Raw genomic sequence first — 20,358 nt, 5'->3', positions numbered from 1 at the left:
CATCCTTTTAATACATGGATGGGTAGGGAGGGTCCGCCCGCCGGAGTAAAAGGAGTCCTAAGCAGAGGAACCCACTTTAAGGCATAAATATTCACAAATAAGGCATATGAAGAGGGGCTGCCTCACAAGACAACCGCTAAAATAACATTACTGTTTAGGGAAGATTAAGGAAGGAAGCAGCTCTGAATACAAAACAGAATATCACAATTTGGAAGCCAAGAAAGATCAGCTTACGGGTTGTACAGCCCCTTTATAAGAAACCTGTGATGTCATCCTTCAAGCGAGCGCACTCAAATTATTCTATAGCGGTCAATATTTATAATGCAAAGTGAATGCACATACACAACCACCTCTTTGCCTAGACTAGGGGGCAGGGAATCTCCACTCATGATTAGTGGGGCTCCCAGCAGTTGTACCCGCACGGTGTACATGTTTATGGCATATCTTATTGAAGTGTCATGCATATCTATGGTAAGAAAACAAGTTCCCACAGCATAATTTAGTCAAGTTTGATGAATTTTTGTATTATCCAAAACCAGGAGTGAACTAAGGAAATGTAGATCATATGTAAAAAATAAAATGTTAACTCTTTTGGATCCAAACCTGGCTTAACAAAAAGAATCAAAACTGCACTGTGTGAACAAGGCCTACAGAGCTCGGGCTCTGCAACGATCTAACTTACAAGCATACAAGCAGCATAAAAACCACACATGCACCAAAATCCGCAACATAAAACCATACCTATTTCCGCATCAAGATCTAAAAACCGCACCTAAAAATAAAAATAAATATGCATTTAAAAAGGCATCATTAAGGCTACATGTACACGTTGCGACAATTGGTGCGGTTTTTAAATGTTGCTGCGGAAATAGGTGTTTTTATGGCACATGTTTTTTTTGTTTTTTTTACTAGTCAGATACAATTCGCAAGCAGAACGCTACAAAGACATTCTGCGGATTTTAAAATACGCACCGCAGGTCAATTTACATGCAAAAAAAAACCTGCAACGTGTAGATAAGATTTCTTGAAATCTCAATTACTTTGCTGGTACTGTATTATGCTACGGATTTGCTGCACTAAATTACGAGCGGCAATTCCGAATGTAATACGCTTCGTGTGCATTTGGCTCAAATGCAGATTCTACCTGCATTTATCTGCAGTTTTGATGCGGATTTTCTGCACCAAATAATGCAACATGTGCATGCTGCCTAAGGATCAATGCAAGCGAAGAGTATGGTGCGGTTTTGCTTGCGGCAAAACCGCAGCGCAATACAGTACCAGCATAGGCAGTGAGATTCCAGAGTATGTCATGTCCACGCTGCAGTATTTTTCAGGACGTAAATTTACCTGCAGTGCGTATTTTCGAAACCGTGGCATGTCAATTTATCCTGCTTGCGAATGGCGTCATGGAGAAATACGTAAAACCTGCAGCAAAACGCCACGATTTACACAGCAAAACTTAAAAGCCACAACGAAAAACGCACCTTCAGGTATTTTTTTTCTGCAAATTTCTTATGGTTTCCAGCGTATTTTCCGCAGCAAGATACGCAACGTGTGCATGTAGCCTAAAAGGCCCGCTAAAAGTCCTCTTCCAATATCTGTCTATTTCAGATTCATTTTAAAAGTGCTGCAGGTTATTTCACATTCTTCAAAGTTTGACAGGTTTTATCTTCTAAGCGAACAGCTGCCCAAGCAGAAATTCCAGTTTGCATAACCTACAGCAAGAATGTCTTATTCATTCCACTGAGAAGGTTTAAAGCGTGTAGCCGCCGCTCACCGAGTCTAGAGAGGTTTACGTGGATTGCAGAAACCGGTCTGTCCAGCGACGTATCTAAAGTGACCCAGCACACCCCAAAGTTACATTTAGCAACAGGATGAGGGTTTTCATATGCAAAACAGCTTTCAACTGGGCTAAGCAGTGAACTCCGACAAGCAGATTTGCTGCAAATTCGGTTGTAAATTATGAGAAGTTGAAAATATATTCATATAGAACTTTAGGGCCAAATGCACATGATACGGATTACGTGGGGATTTGCCAAACGAATTTCATGCGTCAAAACCGCAACGTAATAAAATCTCATCTACACGTTACAGGTTTTTTTCTGTGCATAAATAGACCTGCGGTGCGTATTTTAAAATCCGCAGTATGTCAATCTATCTTGTGTTTACGCTTGCGAATTGTATCTGACTAGCTTTAAAAAAAATAGTTAATAAAACACCCCAAAATCCGGCAGCATAAGGCTGGGTTCACACGAGCATTTTACGTCCGTAATGGACGGAACGTATTTCGGCCGCAAGTCCCGGACTGAACACAGTGCAGTGAGCCGGGCTCCTAGCATCATACTTATGTACGACGCTAGGAGTCCCTGCCTCGCTGCAGGACAACTGTCCCGTACTGTAATCATGTTTTCAGTACGTGACAGTAGTTCCACGGAGAGGCAGGAACTCCTAGCATCGTACATAACTATGATGCTAGGAGCCCGGCTCCCTGCGCTGTGTTCGGTCCGGGACTTGCGGCTGAAATACGTCCGTCAATTACGGACATAAAATGCTCGTGTGAATCCAGCCTAAGGCTGGGTTCCCACAGTGCGGATTTTCTGCAGATTTTGAATGCGTTTTTTAAGCCAAAACCAGGAACTGAACTTAAACAGAAGAAATATATAAAGAAAAGCCTTAAGGTATGCGCACGCAGTGTTTTCAGGCGTATTTCGGGCATTTACGCCTTGAAAAACGCAAGCAGAACGGGGCGATTTACGCCTTTTCCAACTATTTTTACGCCTCATTTTCAAAAAACTGTTGTGTAAAAAGACGCACGCGAAAAAGTGCATGTCGCTTCTTGAGACGTTTTTGGAGCCATTTTTCATTGACTAGAAAAACCGCTCCAAAAACGGACGTAAAAAGCAAAAAACGCAAGTGGCTTAAAAAAAAAAAAACAACTTCTAAAAATCAGGAGCAGCACTTTTGACGCGGCCGTTTTTAAAAAAAATAAATTAAAAAAGCGCCCCGTCGGAAAAGAACTCAGTTTTTCCCATTGAAATCAATGGGCAGAAGTTTGGAGGCGTGCTGCTTCCGATTTTTCGGCCGTTTAAATTGGTTGGGGAGGTGGTTATAGCCTTAACCCCTTCTCTGCCAAGGGTCTTCGCATACGTCCTGTCAGGAAGGCACTTCAGTAGCCAAGGACGTATCGGATACGTCTAAGGCCAGTAACTGGATCGTAAAAAGCTTTGTTTTCAAACATGCCTTGGATCGAAGCTCTAGCGACGATCTAGCGGAAGCTAGAGCAGTTTGAAGTGAGAGCCAAATATACTTGCAGATCTTACTTTCACCCTGGCGTCTAAGAACAGCTGCGGAATTTCCGCAACGTTTACAGTAGCAGCAAAGTGGATGAGATTCAGAAAATCTCATGCCCACTCTGGGGAAAAAAAAAATGCAGCGTAAACATTGATAACTTGACCTGCGGTGCGGAATTTAATTCCGCAGCATGTCAATTTATGCTGCGTTGGTTTATTTTCTGTTGCGGGTTTTGCAATGGGAATGCAAAACTCGCAACAGAAAGCCAAGCATCGCAGCGTTTACACCACAAAAATCGCAACGCCGTAAAAATTAAAAAAAATGAAAAAAAAAACATTTACCTAGAATGCCCTCCCTCCTGCAGTCCAGTCCGGCCTTCTGGGAGGACATTGCATCCCATGTGACCGCTGCAGCCAGTCACAGGCTGAAGCGTCAAATGGCCCGCATCATCATTCAGGGAGGCCTGAGCGGACGTCAGACGAGGGAGGGGGTAAGTATGAACGGCTTTCTTCCACAGCGGAATTTGTCTGAAATTTTCGGACAGAATGTCCTGCGGTTTCCAGGTTGGACACACCGCGTGATTTTTATGCAGCGTATCTGTCCCGTGAGAACACACCCGCTATAACTCAGGCTGGATCACACAGCTAGAGCTGCAAACCTAGACATGTATGAACTCCTCACATCTTAGGCTGGGTTCACACGACCTATTTTCAGACGTAATGGAGGCGTTTTACACCTCGAATTAAGTCTAAAAAAACGGCTTCAATACGTCGGCAAACATCTGCCCATTACTTTAAATGGGCTTTACGATGTTCTGTGCCAACGACCTGTCATTTTACGCGTCGCTGTCAAAAGACTGCGCGTAAAATTACAGTCTCGTCAAAAAGTGCAGGACACGTCTTGGGACGTAATTGGAGCCGTTTTTCATTGACTTCAATGAAGAACAGCTCCAAATTACGTCCGTAAAAGACGCCACGCAAAACGTGAGTACATGCAATTACGTCTGAAATTCAGGAGCGGTTTTCTCCTGAAAACAGCTCCGTAGTTTCAGACGTAATTGCAGTTATCGTGTACACATACTCTTACAGTTTTGTGTAGAGTACATTTTGTTTGCATAATGGGTCTGCCAGAGTATGCATTTTAGACAAAGTAGAATTTTCATGCCATTTTTGCTTATAATTACTGTTTGATGCAAAGTCGCATGAAGGTGGTTGTGTCTATAAATTACTACGTTGTATATTTATACACTGTATGCTATACTCTTTCAAATTTTATTCGATTATAGGTAGCAGAGTACCGGTTTGCCGTGTGCATTATATATAGATTAACGGCCAAATGTTGCATGGCTCTTTGTTTCAGCGGTTTTGGGAGTACAAGCTCTGTAGTATACATGAACTTTACACACAGTTGTCTATTTTTTTTTTTTACATTGTTTTTGTGTCTAAAGCTCTGTTTGTATGTAAGTTTAGGCCCCATGCACACAAACGTGCTTTTGCGGCCGCAATTCCCCCAAAAATCCACAGGAGAATTGCGGCCCCATTCATTTCTATGGGGCCATGCACACAACCGTAGTTTTTACAGTCTGTGCATGGCCCGGGAGCCCGCACCGCAGAAAGAACGGACATGTCTTATTACGGCCGTGTTCTGCAGTCCGGGCTCATTGAAAATAATGGCCGCGGCCATGTGCATTGCCCGCAATGATCGGGTCAGCCAGCAGCGGACTGTCAGCCACAAGCCGCGGGCAATGCACATGGCTATGGTCGTGCGCATTAGGCCTTAGGCACAAATGTGTTGTAATGTTTTTTTTTTTAAATAATATTTCCTGTTTGTCACAACATTACGTGAAGGTGGACATGGCTGCCAACAGCACTTTAAGGGTATGTTCACACGGCGGGGGTCCGTAACGGCTGAAATTACGGGGATGTTTCAGCCTGAAAACATCCCCGTAATTTCAGCCGTACCGGCATGTGCAGGCGCTTGAACGCCGCGTCATTTACGGCCGTAATTAGCGCTGCTATTCATTGGAGTCAATGAATAGCGGCTCTAATTACGGCCAAAGAAGTGACAGGTCACTTCTTTGACGCGGGCGTCTATTTACGCGCCGTCATTTGACAGCGGCGCGTAAATATACGCCTCGTGTGAACAGACAAACGTCTGCCCATTGCTTTCAATGGGCAGATGTTTGTCAGCGCTATTGAGGCGCTATTTTCGGGCGTAATTCGGGGCAAAAACGCCCGATTTACGTCCGTAAATAGGCCGTGTGAACATACCCTAAGACTATTGTGATAGTCAACTTTCAGGAAACATAGGGTTTAGGGTTGAAATCACTTTTTAACATGTGTATTTGTATTTTCTAGGTTATGTTTTTTTTTTCCAGCTGAAGCCAGATTTTTGTTTTTTCAATTCTGGTGATTTTATGAAGGTGTGTATGTAGACATAGGCACAAGTAGTATGTATGAAGTTTTAGAATGCGTGGTGCATATAATTTTCTGCTTAGCTCATGCTTTCAGCCATAAATATCAATTTAAAGAGGCTCTGTCACCACATTATAAGTGTTAGCACCTATAATACCCCTTAGGTAGCACTATAGCCACAAGACGTAGTCTATAATTAAGAAAACCTATATACGTCTCATATATATGTATATACAAGAAAAAACTTCTCATTCAGACATATGTTAGTCCAAAAATATACATTTTATTGTTCCACAGGTGGAATACCCTCCCAAAGATGCCCATACAAAAAAAAAATACAAATACAAAATTAAAACACTTAAAAATCAAACAAAATCTGAGACACCTTGAAGTGTTTTCTCTGAGACCATCATAAGTGGTGAAAATAGATCGTTTTTATTAAATAAAAAGCATTACGGTCATCTACATTATAGCGCCGATCTCCTTATGTAGTCGGCACTTATAATGTGGTGACAGAGCCTGTATTTTTAAATGAAAACTTGCACTTTTGACACAAAAATATGCGAGTGCGCCTGTGTAGGATTTTTTTTTAAAATATGCCAGGTGTCTGTTTTCAGAAAAGATATAGGTATGGGGGTAGGGAATTCTACTTTATTTTATCATTTAGGTTTTATTTGTACATGTCAAAAGTGTAAAAATCGTCCAGGCTACCATTGATGCAAACTGTCTAAAAACCATTGGCACCAAAAGGGTTAACTGAGTGATGTTAAAGAACCATCATTCTGGAAGATCTGCGATCCTCTAGTGGTGTCTGGAAGTCAGCTGTAGTTAAGCTTAGGCCTTATTCACACGAACGTGTGCGTTTTGCGCACGCAAAAAACACTGCTTTTTTTTGCGCATTGCAGTTGCGTGTGTCATCAGTATGTGCTGCGTGATTTTCACGCATATGCCATCCTTAGGACACGTGGTTTTGAGGTTTAGAAAAATGAAGTGCTGTTTTTTTTCCTTCATTTCTTTATCTACGGTTGAGCGAATCACGCGCGACACACGGAAGTGCTTCCGTGTGCGATTTTCACACACCCATTGACTTCAATGTTGTGTTATGTTATGTTTCAAATGTGATCTTGAAAGGATGACGGGATAAGCTCTAGTCCGTTTACAGGGTCTGGTAGATAGAGTGTAGATAGACTGATTAAAAACGTGTGTGTGTGTGTGTGTGTGTGTGTGTGTGTGTGTGTGTGTGTGTGTGTGTGTGTGTGTGTGTGTGTGTGTGTGTGTGTGTGTGTGTAACGTGCTAAGGTTTTAAAAAATTATTATTGCAGGAGATACACCGCAGGGAATAGTGCTGGTTACTTATTTGCAAGGTAGAAATGTATTATCATCACATTACGTGTCCTGGCGTCAGATCATAGGGTGTTACGTTGTAGATTTCGTGTTACTGCACCGCTTATACCACCAATAAAACTTGGAAGACGTTTCCCATTTTAACAGATATACAAAACTCAGCGCTGGATCCATTTTTCTACTTTCCTGTCTATATTTCAAAACAGTCAGGATGGGAGATTAGCAATGGAGTTAAATTATTCAAGTCCCCTCATTCTATGTCTATGTAACAGAGGTGCCAGACTGTCCTTGTACTTCCTAGTTGTCAGGTGAAACTCATAAATGTTTCAAACAAGCTTCTGGAAGTAAATATTGGTCTCCAGACTTTGTTGTTGACTACCATAGCTCTCAATGGTACTTAGTGACAGCAGACAGGCAAGACACACACTATTTTTCAGCATTGTAAAAACGCTTGTAAAAAAACACCATGAATTTAAAGCGTTTTTAATGGCGTTTTTTACAAGTGTTTCTGGTGTCATTTTTTTAACGTCCTGAAGAGAAGTTTATGGGAAAAATACCACAATCCAAAACTAAAGTAGTGTTTTCTATATTTCACTATAGACTTTGTGGCAAAATGTTACTTTAGTGTTTTTGACCTTAAAAATAAAAAACGCCACTGAAAACCACAAAAAAACCACCGCAGCAAAACCACGTGTGTTCACACGGGACAGGCACGCAGCATATCAGTCCTGTGCACTGCAGGGAATTGCTAGCAGGCTGGCCTCCTGGGAGGATGTTTCATCCCAGGAGACCACTGCAGCCTGTGATTGGCTGCAGCGGCGGTCACCTGGGATGAAGAGTCATCCCAAGAGGCCGGCCTTCTGATGTGATCAGTGTTTGCCTCCTGGGATGAAGTGTCATCCATGTGACTGCTGCTACAGCCGGTGATTGGCTGCAGCAGTGGCCACAAATCCACCGTAAAAAACAACTATTTGTTGCAGGATTTAGCTCCCCATGGAGAGGCAGGGACTCCTAGCGTCGTACATAATATGATGCTAGGAGCCCGGCTCCCTGCAGTGTGTTCGGTCCGGGACTTCTGGCCGAAATACGTTCCGTCCTTTACGAACCGAACATGCTCGTGTGAATCCAGCCCATCACTTGCACAGACCCCTATAAGTTTAGTCAGTAATACATTGCTAAAAGGGTATATTCACTCGGTACAGTAAAATAGCAGTTAACTCAGCGATTAGCACAAAATTGCAGCAAAACACACTTCTTGCCGTTTTCGCAACAATAAATCACAATTTTACAGTTCGTGTTAATAGATTTAGGGTAGGAACACACACTGCGTATTCAGGGTGGATACACTGCGTCAAGCTGCGCAGCGTATCTGCCCTGAACACCGCAGGGAATGCCGTCCGGAAAATCGCACCACATTGTGTTCACACTTACCCCTTCCCTCTTCTCGGCGTGTAGTCTGGCCTCCTGGGTTGACGTTGCAGGCCATGTGATGCTGCAGCCTGTGATTTGTTGCAGGATATGTGACCGCTGCAGCCAAATCCAGGGAGGCCGGACTGGAGAAAAAAAAAAGCAGGGAACTCTCGGTAAGCATAACTTTTTTTTTTCCTACTTGCGATTTGTGCTGCGCAATAGTCAAAAACCAAAAACACACCCTACTAAGAGTAAGCTGCGTTTAAAAAAAAACAAACACCAGCCACAATATTGCCTCAAAGACACCACAAACCAAAATACAGTTGTGTAGTGCATTTGATAGCACTGCGCACACACAGCTGGCCACACTTTATCTAAATCTAAAATAGGTCATAACTTAGTCAAAATTGATCCTTTTTCTAAATAAAAAACACTTATCTACATTACAGCACCGATCATATTATGTAGAAGATAGGCCACTTATAATGTGGTGACAGAGTCTCTTTAAAGCTACATGTAAAAAGAGCAAATGCAGCAAAACCGTGTGTGAAACCCTAAAAAAAAAATGCAGTTTAAATTGACAGAAAAAAAATTGAGAAGGAGGTTCTAAAGGGTTTTTCCAAATTAATCCCAAAAAAAAAAAAAAAAAAAAAAAAAAAAAAAAAAAAAAAAAAAAAAGAGTGGAGGGGGAATGCATTTAGAAAAAAAAAAAAAAAAAAACCCCATTACTCACCTTACAGATCTCCAGCATTCCAGCACTGCTGCTCCGGTCCTCCCTGCCGCCGTTTGTTGACATAGCTGCAGTGATGTGTCCGTATACCCACATGATCCCAGCAGCTAATCACTGGCCTCAGCGATCCGGTGTCGTATACCCAATGAGACCAGTGATTGGCTGCTGGTGGGTATACAAGCCCATCACCGCGGCAGCTATGTAAATAAATAGTGGCAGAGAGGCGGAGCTGGAACGCCGAGGTGAGTAATTGATTTTTTTTTTTTTTATGCATCCCTCTTACCCCTGCTACTTTCTGGAATAACTCAAAAAACACCTTTAAACAAGAACACGCATCCAACAAGCTTACTTTGGTTTTTGGCAGAATCCACACAGGAGCTCATTTATCAAGCGATTTGCGCCACTGTACTGGCAGAAAAAAAGTTTCACATTTAAGTGCATGGTCTTTTTGGTCAAAAAGGGGGCAGGGCCACCGTAGCCAAACATACGTACTATAATTAATGCCAGAATCCGGCGTAAAGAATAGTGGAAATCAAATTCATTAGGAGGGGTGTACCTCTTAATAAATTACTCATCTTACTCCTACAGGACTTATGGCCTCATGCCCACTTCAGTTATTGTCTTCAGGGTGCTATCCGTTTTTTTTAACGAATAGTACCCTGACACATTCATTTCTATGGGGCCATGCACAGTTTCGTTGTTTTAATGGAACAGTATGGCCGCTCCGACAAAAATAGGACAGGTCTCAGCCTTTTCATCCGTTTGGTTCGTTGTTTCACGGATCAGTCATTAGCGGCCGTACGACGGCCAACGCAAGTGTGCACGAGGCTTACGCCTTATATCAGAAATCCTATAGACATGAAATTTTGGCTTATGATGTCATTCAAGCGGTTGTGTGGTCAATGGCAGGCTTGTTTTTGGTTTTTTTTAAACGCAGCATGCTCTAGATATGGTAATTTTTTCTATAGTCCTCTCTTTATGACGTCAAAAATGCCTGAAAAAAACACGTACAAAACGACACTAAATAACAAAACACCAAAAAAGCATGTAAACAAAAACATTGAAAAATTATTGAAACGCAGGGCATTATCTTACAGGAGTTTTAAAACCCTGAAAATACAGTGAGTGAAGGCCTTATTAGATGCCTTAATAAATGGGGTTGAATTGCTATTTAAAAACGAGTAGTTGTCAAGGGAAAACGCTCTCTTATCTTGTCTGTATAACGGCCGTCACACAGACCTATGTAATTCAATGGGGCCGTTCACATGGCCGTTGTTCCAATGGACCGCGTGAAAGGTCCATGAGAAAATAGGACAGGTCCTATTTTTTCACGCATCCCTCCATTTGTCTGAAGGTTAAGGCCTCATGCACACGACCGTAGCCGTGTGCACGGCCGTGATTTTCGGGTCGGCCGGCTGCGGACTGTCAGCCGCAGGCCGCCCGCAAATCGTGGGACATTGTTTTCAATGAGCCCGGACCGCAGAACCGGGCCGTAATAGGACATGCCCGTTCTTTCTGCGGTCCGGGCTCCCGGGCCGTGCACGGACCGCAAAAACTACGGTCGTGTGCACGGCCCCATAGAAAAGAATGGGGCCGCAATTCTCCCGTTTATTTTCGGGGGAATTGCGGCCGCAAAAACACGGTCGTGTGCATGAGGCCTTAGATTGTGAGTCTTCCAGATGTATACCTCAGACGGAAGGCCTTAAAAAGGTGATGTGAATGGGTCTTCTGAACTCGTGGAGTTCCTTTATCTACACGGAGCCAAAGGGTATTGAACTGCTGGAGATTTCTCTAAACACTATTTCCATGTTTTGGATCCTTGGTACTGCATGTGTAAACCTAAGCTTAGAATATTCTATTTATATGGTATTAGTCATTATTCTACTTCGTTGCCCAGGTACCAGGTAATGTTACCATCACTTTTTCTTTTGGTTAGTATTTTGGGCAGTTAGTCATTTTTTTAAAATCATTATTGTGCATGTTAAGGCCTCGTGCACACGACCGTAGTGGCGTGCACGGCCGTGATTTGCGGCTCAGACGGCCGCCGAGTGTCACGAGTGGTCCGCCCGCAATTTGCTGGCCGTGCGCATTCGTTTTTATGAGCCTGGACCGCAAAACACAGCCGTAATAAGACCTATCCTATCTTTTTGCAGTCCAGGCTCCTGGGCAATGTACGGACCGTGGAAGCCACGGTCGTGTGCATGGGCCCATTAAAATAAATGGGGCCGCAATTCACCCGCATATTGTGAATTGTGGCCACAAAAATACGTTCATGTGGCCTAAGAATATGAAGTACCCTATGGTTGATTTGCCTTCATGTGCGATTCAATCCCTAACTATATTGAGGGTGAAGCTAGCCACGTTTGTGCTCTTTTTAAATTGTTTTTTATATTAAAGGCATGTTTTTTTTATGGTTATGTGATTTAGCCATGATCTAAGAGGTGCCACCTCCTATGCATGTTTTTCTAGCTTGATTTGGACATGATATTTTGTTACATGCTGACTTACACTCTGACATAGATACCAATTGGTGGTATTCTCCTTTGGTATGTAGTCTGGGCTGAGACTCAAAGGGGCTGGTTTTTGGCTTTGAATCCAGCTCAGGTGATAAATCAGAGATCTTTGACCTATTTCATATGTAACGTCAGAGCCGTATTTACAGCTCATGCTGCCCTAGGCATTACACTTTTTTCCTGGAAACACTTGGTTGGCGTTGATTATGGAGGGCACTCGACAGGTGTTAATTACTGAAGGCATCCTGCTGGTATTTGCGGGGGAACACTCCTGGCATTGCTTATACATTACATACAAGTACAGAGGCCCCTTGTATCAAACTCTTATTCTGGGGGAATAGGGAGGCGAAGAAAGCTGGAGATTGTGGACAGGCTCCTTGTTCCAAATTAATTAGAAGCTCTCAAATTAGCGCTGGACTCTAGGGGGCTGTGGCAGTCTCCCGTAGGCTACATTCACACGAGCGTGTCCAATTTAAGTGCGTAAAAAAACGCAGCATATTTCGTGCATTTCATGTCCGTGTGCCATCAGTGTGCGTTGCATATTGCATCAGTGCGCTTTGCGCTTTTAATTCTCTGCATTTCCTTACCAACTGATGCGCGAAACACAGACAGCACACGGATGTCAGTGTGCGGTCCGCGGTTTCCACTTACCCATAAACTTCTATGGGCAACAAAGTGCGCAAAAACGCACCAATAATCTAATATTTTTATTAGATTATATTTTAGGCACCATGTCACGTTTGAAGAGGTCTTGTTGTGCCAAAACAGTGGAAACCACCAAAAGTGACCCCATTTGGCAAACTTACAAGCCTCAAGGAATTTATCGAGGGGTATAGTGAGCATTTAGACCATACTTTTTTTTTTGCTGTGTTTTGTGGAATTAGGCTGTGAAATTGAAAACCACATTTTTTCAGAAAAAAATAAAATAAAAAAAAGGTACACATTTTTAATTTTTACAAGGAATACAAGAGAAAAAAATACCAACATTTGAAAAGCAATTTCTCCCAATTACGGCTCAGAAAGGCAGGAGCGCTATTTGGCATGTAGATTTTGCTGGATTGGTTTCGGGGCGCCATGTCGCATTTGCAGAGCTTCTGAGGTACCAGTACAGAGGAAACCCCTTAAAAGTGACCCCATTTTGGAAACTAGACCCCTCGAGGAATTCATTGTAGTTTTCATGGGGTCCATCGACTTTTTGATGAGCATTTATTCTATTTTCAAGGAGGCGTGGAGACTAAAAAAAACAGCAATTCTACTATGGTTTTTTTATTAATAAATTTATTTTTTTTCCAGTGTTCACCATGCGCTATAAAATGACATATTCACTTTATTCTGCGTGGCGATACCATATGTTTATAGTTTTTTTCTATGTCTTATGGCGTTTGCACTATAAAATACTTATTAGAATAAGGCAACACAAAAAGTAAATGGATTTTTTATAAGAGCCATAACTTTTTTATTTTTCCATCAAGAAAGCTTTGTGGGAGGCTTGTTTTTTGCGTAACGAACTATAGTTTCGATTAGTACCATTTTTGGGTACATGCGACTTTTTGATCTCTTTTTATTCCAAGGTGAAGTGGCAAAAAAAATTGTGATTCTGGTATGGTTTATTATTTTCTTTTACTGCGACGCCAAGGTTGAAGGACCTGTGGGTGACGTCACACTATGTCTGCAGTGAAAGAAGCTGGGTGGGAACGATGAGAAGTGTATGATGCGGATTCGTCAGCGTCATACACTTCTATTCACAACGCCCAGTTGGTAAAAACACAATACACGCCCAGTTGGTAAAACGAGAAAACACGCCCAGTTGTCCATTGAAAAGCTAATTTGCATAAATATAAAATTGCTCATAACTTGGCCAAAAATTATCGTTTTTCAAAAAAAACAAAAAACAACAACTTTACTGTTATCTACATTGCAGTGCCGATCACATTCAATAGGAGATAGGGATTTGATAATCTGGTGACAGAGCCTCTTTAACCCCTAAGAAGCCGCGATTGCTATTGAACGCGGCTTCTAAGGGGTTAATTGGCGGGGACAACGCGATCGGTCCCAGTGGAAGGAGCTGCGGCAACTGCTGTCACAGCTGATAAAAGTGCCGGGAGGTGGGGGGGTAGGGTGGTTATTCCCATGACCTACTAGTCGGTCACAGAGCGCGAAAAGCATGTACAGTATACAATCAATACTTGGTCGGGGCTCCTTTTGTATGAATTACTGCATTAATGCGGCGTGGCATGGAGGCGATCAGCCTGTGCCACTGCTGAGGTGTTATGGAAGCCCAGGTTGCTTTGATAGCGGCCTTCAGCTCGTCTGCATTGTTGGGTCTGGTGTCTCATCTTCCTCTTGACAATACACCATAGACTCTCTATGGGGTTTAGATCAGGCGAGTTTGCTGGCCAATAAAGCTCAGTGATACTGTGGTTATTAAACCAGGTATTGGCACCTGCCCACACTGCCAAGTCCTGCTTGAAAATGAAATCAGCATCTCCATAAAGCTTGTCAGCAGAGGGAAGCATGAAGTGCTGGTGTTTCCTGGTAGACGCTGCGCTGACACTGGACTTGATATAACACAGTGGACCAACACCATCAGATGACATGGCTCCCCAAACCATCACTGACTGTGGAAACTTCACACTGGACCGCAAGACACTTAGATTGATGCCTCTCCACTCTTGAGGTCCAGACTCTGGGACCTTGATTTCCAAATGAAATGCAAAATTTACTTTAATCTGAAAACAGGACTTTGGACCATTGAGCAACAGACCAGTCCTTTTTCTCCTTAGCCCAGATAAGACGTTTCTGACGTAGTCTCTGGGTCATGAGTGGCTTGACACATGGAATGAGACCGTTGTAGCCCATGTCCTGGATACATCTGTGTGGTGGCTCTTGAAGCACTGACTCCAGCCACAGTCCACTCCTTTAGAATTTCCCCCAGATTCTCGAATGGCCTTTTCTTATATAGTTCCATAGTTTGTACGATTGAAAAAAGACACATGTCCATCAAGTTCAACCAAGGGAAGGGAAAAGGGAAGGAAAAATTTCTACACATAGGAGCGAATATATTTTTGTTGTAGGAAATTATCTAAGCCTTTTTTAACCCCTTAGTGACCAGCCCATTTTAGGCCTTAATGACCAAGCTTTTTTATTCGTTTTTCTATAGCCGCATTCAAAGAGCTATAACGTTTTTATTTTTTCGTCTACATAGCTGTATGAGGACTTGTTTTTTGCGGGATTAGTTGTGCTTTTTAATGGCACCATTTTTGGGTACATATAATTTTTATATTAACTTTTATTAACCTTTTTGTGGGGGATTATAAAAAAAAAACTGAAATTCCGCCATTGTTCTATGCGTTTTTAAATTGACGCCGTTCACTGTGCGACGTAAATAACGTGTTACCTTTATTCTATGGGTCGGTACGATTACGGCGATACCACATATGTGGAGGTTTTTTTATGTTTTACGACTTTTGCACAATAAAAACACCTTTGAACTAAAATTATTTGTTTTTGCATCGTCGCTTTCCAAGAGCCGTAATTTTTTTATTTTTCCATCAATAGTGATTTTTCGGGCTTGTTTTCTGCGGGACAAGACGTAGTTTTGAATGGTCCTGTTTTGGGGTACATGGGACTTATTGATTCATTTTTATTATGACTTTTTGGGGGGCAATGGAAAAAAATTGCAATTTCGCCATAGTTTTTGGCGTTTTTTTTTTACGGTGTTCACTTTGCGGTTTAAATTACATATTAACTTTATTAATGGAGTCATTACGGTCGCGGCGATACCACATATGTGTACTTTTTTTTTTTTTTTTTACACTTTTACTAAATAAAACCACTTTTTATGGGAAAAAATGATTTTATTTATTTTTTTACTGTACTTTAGTAATAATCTTTATTTCACTTTGATGACTGATTTTATTAGTCCCACTAGGGGACTTTACTTCGTATACCAGAGCATTATTGCCTGTCAGTGTAAATCTGACAGGCAATCTGTTAGGACGTGCCTCCGGCGCGTCCTAACACGCATATGTCCAGGGCAGACCTGGGGGCTTTTATCAGTCCCCCGGCTGCCATGACACCCCATCGGAGACCCGCGATTGCATTCGCGGGCCGCCGATGGGTGACAGAGGGAGCGCACTCCCTCTGTAAACAAAGTTAAATGCCGCGGTCGCTATTGACGGCGGCATTTAACGGGTTAAACGGCCGCGATCGAAGTAAACTTCGATCGCGGGCGTTGGAGCAGTAGCCCAGCTGTCATCAGACCAGCAGAGCTCCGGCTCCAGCCTGCACGGGAGACCCGTGCAGGACTTAGACTAGGCTGACGTGAAAAGGCGTCAGCCTAGCCTAAAGCCCAGTAGTGAATCACGTGAAAAGGCGTATTGGTGGTCACTAAGGGGTTAAAGCCATCTACTGTCCCTGCTGTGACAGATCCTGCGGTAGACTATTCCATAGATTCACAGTTCTCACAGTAAAGACGACTTGTCGCCTCTGCAGATTGAACCTTTTTTTCTCCAGATTGAGGGAGTGCCCCCTTGTTTTTTGAGGGGGTTTTACATGGAACAGGATTTCACCATATTTTTTGTATGTGCCATTCATATATTTATATAAGTTAATCATGTCCCCCTTAGTCGTCTTATTTCAAGGCTAAATAGGTTGAATTATTTTAATCTTTCCTCATAACTTACATTCTCCATGCCCCTAATTAGCTTCGTTGCTCTTTGTATTTTTTCCAACTCCAGGGCATCCTTTCTATGAACTGGAGCCCAGAACTGAACTGCATATTCTAGATGAGGCCTCACTAATGCTTTGTAAAGTGGTAATATTACATCCCTGTCCCGCGAGTCCATGCCTCTTTTAATACACGACATTATCCTGCTGGCCTTCGATGCAGCTGATTGACATTGCATGCTGTTATTTAATTTATGATTTACAAGTACACCCAGATCCTTCTCAACAAGTGAATCCGCCAGTGTAGCTCCCCCTAGGACATGATGATGCAGGTTATTTGTACCCAGATGCATAACTTTACATTTATCTACATTAAACTTCATTTGCCAAGTAGACGCCCAAATGCTTTGTTTGTTTAAATCCACTTGCCATTTACAAGCATCTTCCATAGACTGAACATAACTAGATGGCTTGGTGTCATCTGCAAAAATAAGTCTCTCCGAAAATTAGAATATTGGGTTAAAGTTGAAGATTGTAGACTCATCCTATCAGGACTGCGGTTATCCCTGTTGCTTGTGCCCCTTTTTCTCCCTCACTTTTTCCTTCCTCTCAACATGCTTGGATACAGCACTCTGTGCACAGCCAGCTTCTTTAGCAATGTCCTATTGTGGCTTATCCTCCTTGTGGACGGTCTTCTGGACAACTGTCAAGTCAGCAGTCTTCCCAATGATTGTGTAGCCTACTGAACCAGACTGTTGGACCATTTAAAGGCTTAGGAAACGTTTGCAGGTGTTTTGTGTTGATTCGTTGATTAGAGTGTGACACCATGAGTCTATAATTTTCAACTGTTACCCAATATTCTAACTTTCTGAGAGACTAAATTTTGGGATTTCATTAACTGTGTTAGCCATAATTATCAACATTAATAGAAAAACAAATGCTGGAAAAAGATCACTCTGTGTGTAATGAATCTATATAATATAGGAGTTTCACTTTTTGAATTGAATTACTGAAATAAATTAACTTTTTGATATCCTAATTCATTAAGAAGGACTAGTATATAATAAAAAAAGCAGCACCGTTTCTATAATTTTTTTTGGCTTTTACAATATGAAAAGTATTACAAAAAATTAAAATAAAATGGTTTTTGGTCTCCAAACTCCGAAAAGATTAAGCGATCTGAAGGCTAGTTTTTGCGGAGAAAGATGTCGTTTTTAATGGTACCATTATACTCCATTTCTTTGGTGAGCGAAGGTGACCAAAAAAATAGCAATTTGGGTTTTTAACATTTTATTTATTTGCACTAAGCGGGTAATATTGTAATAGCTTGGACTTTTACGAATGCAACGATACAAGTTATGTTAACTTATTTTTTTTAACATTACTTTAGGTGGAAAAAAAAAAGGAAAAGTTTTTTTTTACTTTTAATAATTTTTTTTGCACATTTAAAAAAAACTGTATTTTACTTTTTTTTTTATAAGTAACTCTAAGGGACTTGAACCAGCGATCTGTATATCGCTATACTGACAAGCCTCTATGAAGATGAAGCCATGCCGGAGCCCCAAAATGGCAGACCTGGGGCCGTGACAACCACCTTCCCCCTGCAAACATGTCCTCTGTCTGACAGCTTAGTGGCTGAACAACCAGGACAGGAGTTCTCTCCGATTCTGGATGTTAGGGGTCGTCTGTAATACTACTCCCCCCCCCCCCCCATCCCAACTAGGACGTACATTTTTGTAAGATGTCAGGAAGGGCTTATGACTGACCCTACACTAGAGATTTTGGTCTGGCGATAAGGCGGATTTATACCATTTTCCAACAATGGCCAGCGCCTTTTCGGGACACGAAATAGCGCGACAGACATTATCGGATCTAGTCTTGTAAAGTCATTCATGCCAAACGACAGCTCTGCATCTTATCATTAGAAGCCCAGACCAAGTCAAAAATCAAGATCAGTGATTTATCATTCTAACTTATGGCATCCAGAACAACCAAATAGCGGTCTGAAATCATTCACGTATGACCTATGCTCACATGTTCTAGATGTCAGTAGAAGATCACATAGCAATGAATTAACACTAGTTTGCTGGAGAAAATACTTTGAAAAATATTGCATTTGCCCAAATGCCATATGTATTCAGTCCATGCGCCACTATTTCTAACACGTGTAGGAAAAACTGGACCGGACTTCAAAGTTGCACTCCATGAAACTCAGATTTATGCGCCCCGCCGCTGCTCAGACAGCACCCCTGTGTTAATAAGTCTACCTCAACGTCCACATTATAGATCCGAATGCGCTTTTAGAGGAAGATTTTTCAATTCAATCAGAACAGGTGAAATCTGCACGTCCAAAAGTCTGCACCATGTGAACGTGATCTTAAAAACCCTATTCACATGGATTGTTTTAACTCCAGTACAGAACCTCTAGTAAACCTGCAGTGTGTGAACATGTCCTAAATCAGGCCAAGATTAGCCAAGACAGGGCAAACATTGGGCTGTACCCAGCCAGTGTTCAGCAGACAAGCATGTATGATAGAGATAGATAGATATATACACATACACACACACTCATTGGTCCAGGATTATAATAGGGGGGCGTACATTGCAAGCCATCAGCAATAATCAGTATTATTCCCCATGGACAAGCGTCCTCACTCTTAACACATTGTTTATGTACATTGCTGCACATGTATATTCATCATCAGTAATGGCAGAGTATAATTTACAGCCAGTCCTTCACGATCAAAAATATACATCATAATCATAACAATATGCTGATTTTTCCAGTCACTTCCTTGGTTATTGGGACACATAGTCACCTTAATGGGGTCTTCCCATGGAGCAGGAGCCCCTTGACGTTTTTTTTGTTTTTAAACAAAACTGACAAAAAACTGTCAATCCCATTCAAGCTCTGCATTAGAAAACACAAGATACATGGCCTATAGCGCAGGTTTAGGAGGAGCAGTTTCAGCAAAAAAATAAAAAAATGACCCGCAAAAACTTCGCTCTAGGCAACGGGGGGGGGGGGGGGGGGCCCCCAGCAGACACACCCTCATAACATTGGTGACATCTGCGCTTATAGAAGGAACCCCCAGTAAGCCGGTAAAGCCCATATGGAATAGACTAGGGGACAGTTCACACCGGCCCAGGGTAAAACTAACGATATATAACACAAACGTGTATACACAAATAGAATAGACACTCGAGACGATAGAGATAAGACACACGAGATCATATATAGATTAGATACATACTATATAAAAAGACACACAGTGACTACACAATATATAAATGCATACTATATATAGACATTGAATCAAAGTGACATGAACTGACCGGCGAAGATGGCCCCACAGTGAGCGGGCGGGTGGCTGGAGGGCACGGCTGACTCCACACCGCGGCTGCTGCTCCTGCCACACAAGCGACCAGTGTGATGAACTCTGTGTAATGATCCGGGGAGGTTTTTTTTTTTTTTCTTACTTCTGCCCGTAGCCAACCACGTGATCCCCTGAGCTGACGCCGCAGCACTACAGACAATATAGGTTTACGCCATAAGATGGCGCTGCTGCTGACTGGGGGGCTCTAAAAGTTTTTAAAAACTAGAAAAGTGATACGTCGGGGAAGGGTTAAATGACTCCTGTAATGCGAACACGAACATGGTAAATAACAATGGGCGCTATGGTGTTTTCTAATCCAACCGGCAGCTATGCAAAACTGTGCCCCAATGAGCCCGGACACTATAGGAGTGAGGGCTGGTTTTAGGCGTGGTAGATAGCCGGAGATAGGTGCGGTGACACGTTGCAGCACAACAGACCACTGCACAGAAACGTCCGCGCTTTTTAGACCAATGCAATTACAAGCAGTAGTGGTGCCCACTGCGACCAATCACATTATAGCTCTTCTTTTTCTTAGGAAAGTTGAACATTTAAGCAGCGATCTGATTGGTTGCTATGGATAACTGCTCTATTTGCATGAATTGTAGTGAATT

General features: G+C 42.3%; 2 protein-coding genes across 8 annotated transcripts in view; one reads left to right on the top strand and one right to left on the bottom strand.

The window, feature by feature from the left end:
- Positions 1–20,358, top strand: part of MCF2L2 (MCF.2 cell line derived transforming sequence-like 2) — a 396,533-nt gene that overhangs the window by 211,913 nt on the left and 164,262 nt on the right. The window lies entirely within an intron of this gene.
- Positions 1–20,358, bottom strand: part of B3GNT5 (UDP-GlcNAc:betaGal beta-1,3-N-acetylglucosaminyltransferase 5) — a 32,076-nt gene that overhangs the window by 10,328 nt on the left and 1,390 nt on the right. The window contains exons 1-3 of one of the 5 annotated variants that reach the window (XM_075861687.1): positions 19,707–20,214; positions 8,481–8,602; positions 742–772 (exon numbers count right to left, since the gene is read on the bottom strand). The exons of 1 other annotated variant lie outside the window; for it this stretch is intronic. The gene's annotated coding sequence lies outside the window, so the exon portion shown is untranslated. Of the gene's footprint in view, positions 1–741; positions 773–8,480; positions 8,603–19,189; positions 19,263–19,706; positions 20,215–20,358 lie in introns of those variants that run through there. 3 more of the 5 variants (XM_075861684.1, XM_075861686.1, XM_075861688.1) reach the window with 3 other exon arrangements.

Source organism: Rhinoderma darwinii, chromosome 4 (genome assembly GCF_050947455.1).
Source record: "Rhinoderma darwinii isolate aRhiDar2 chromosome 4, aRhiDar2.hap1, whole genome shotgun sequence".
NCBI classification, from domain to species: domain Eukaryota; kingdom Metazoa; phylum Chordata; class Amphibia; order Anura; family Rhinodermatidae; genus Rhinoderma; species Rhinoderma darwinii.
The sequence above is the reverse complement of the archived record's forward strand: the minus strand, read 5'-3'. Positions and strand labels throughout refer to the sequence as shown.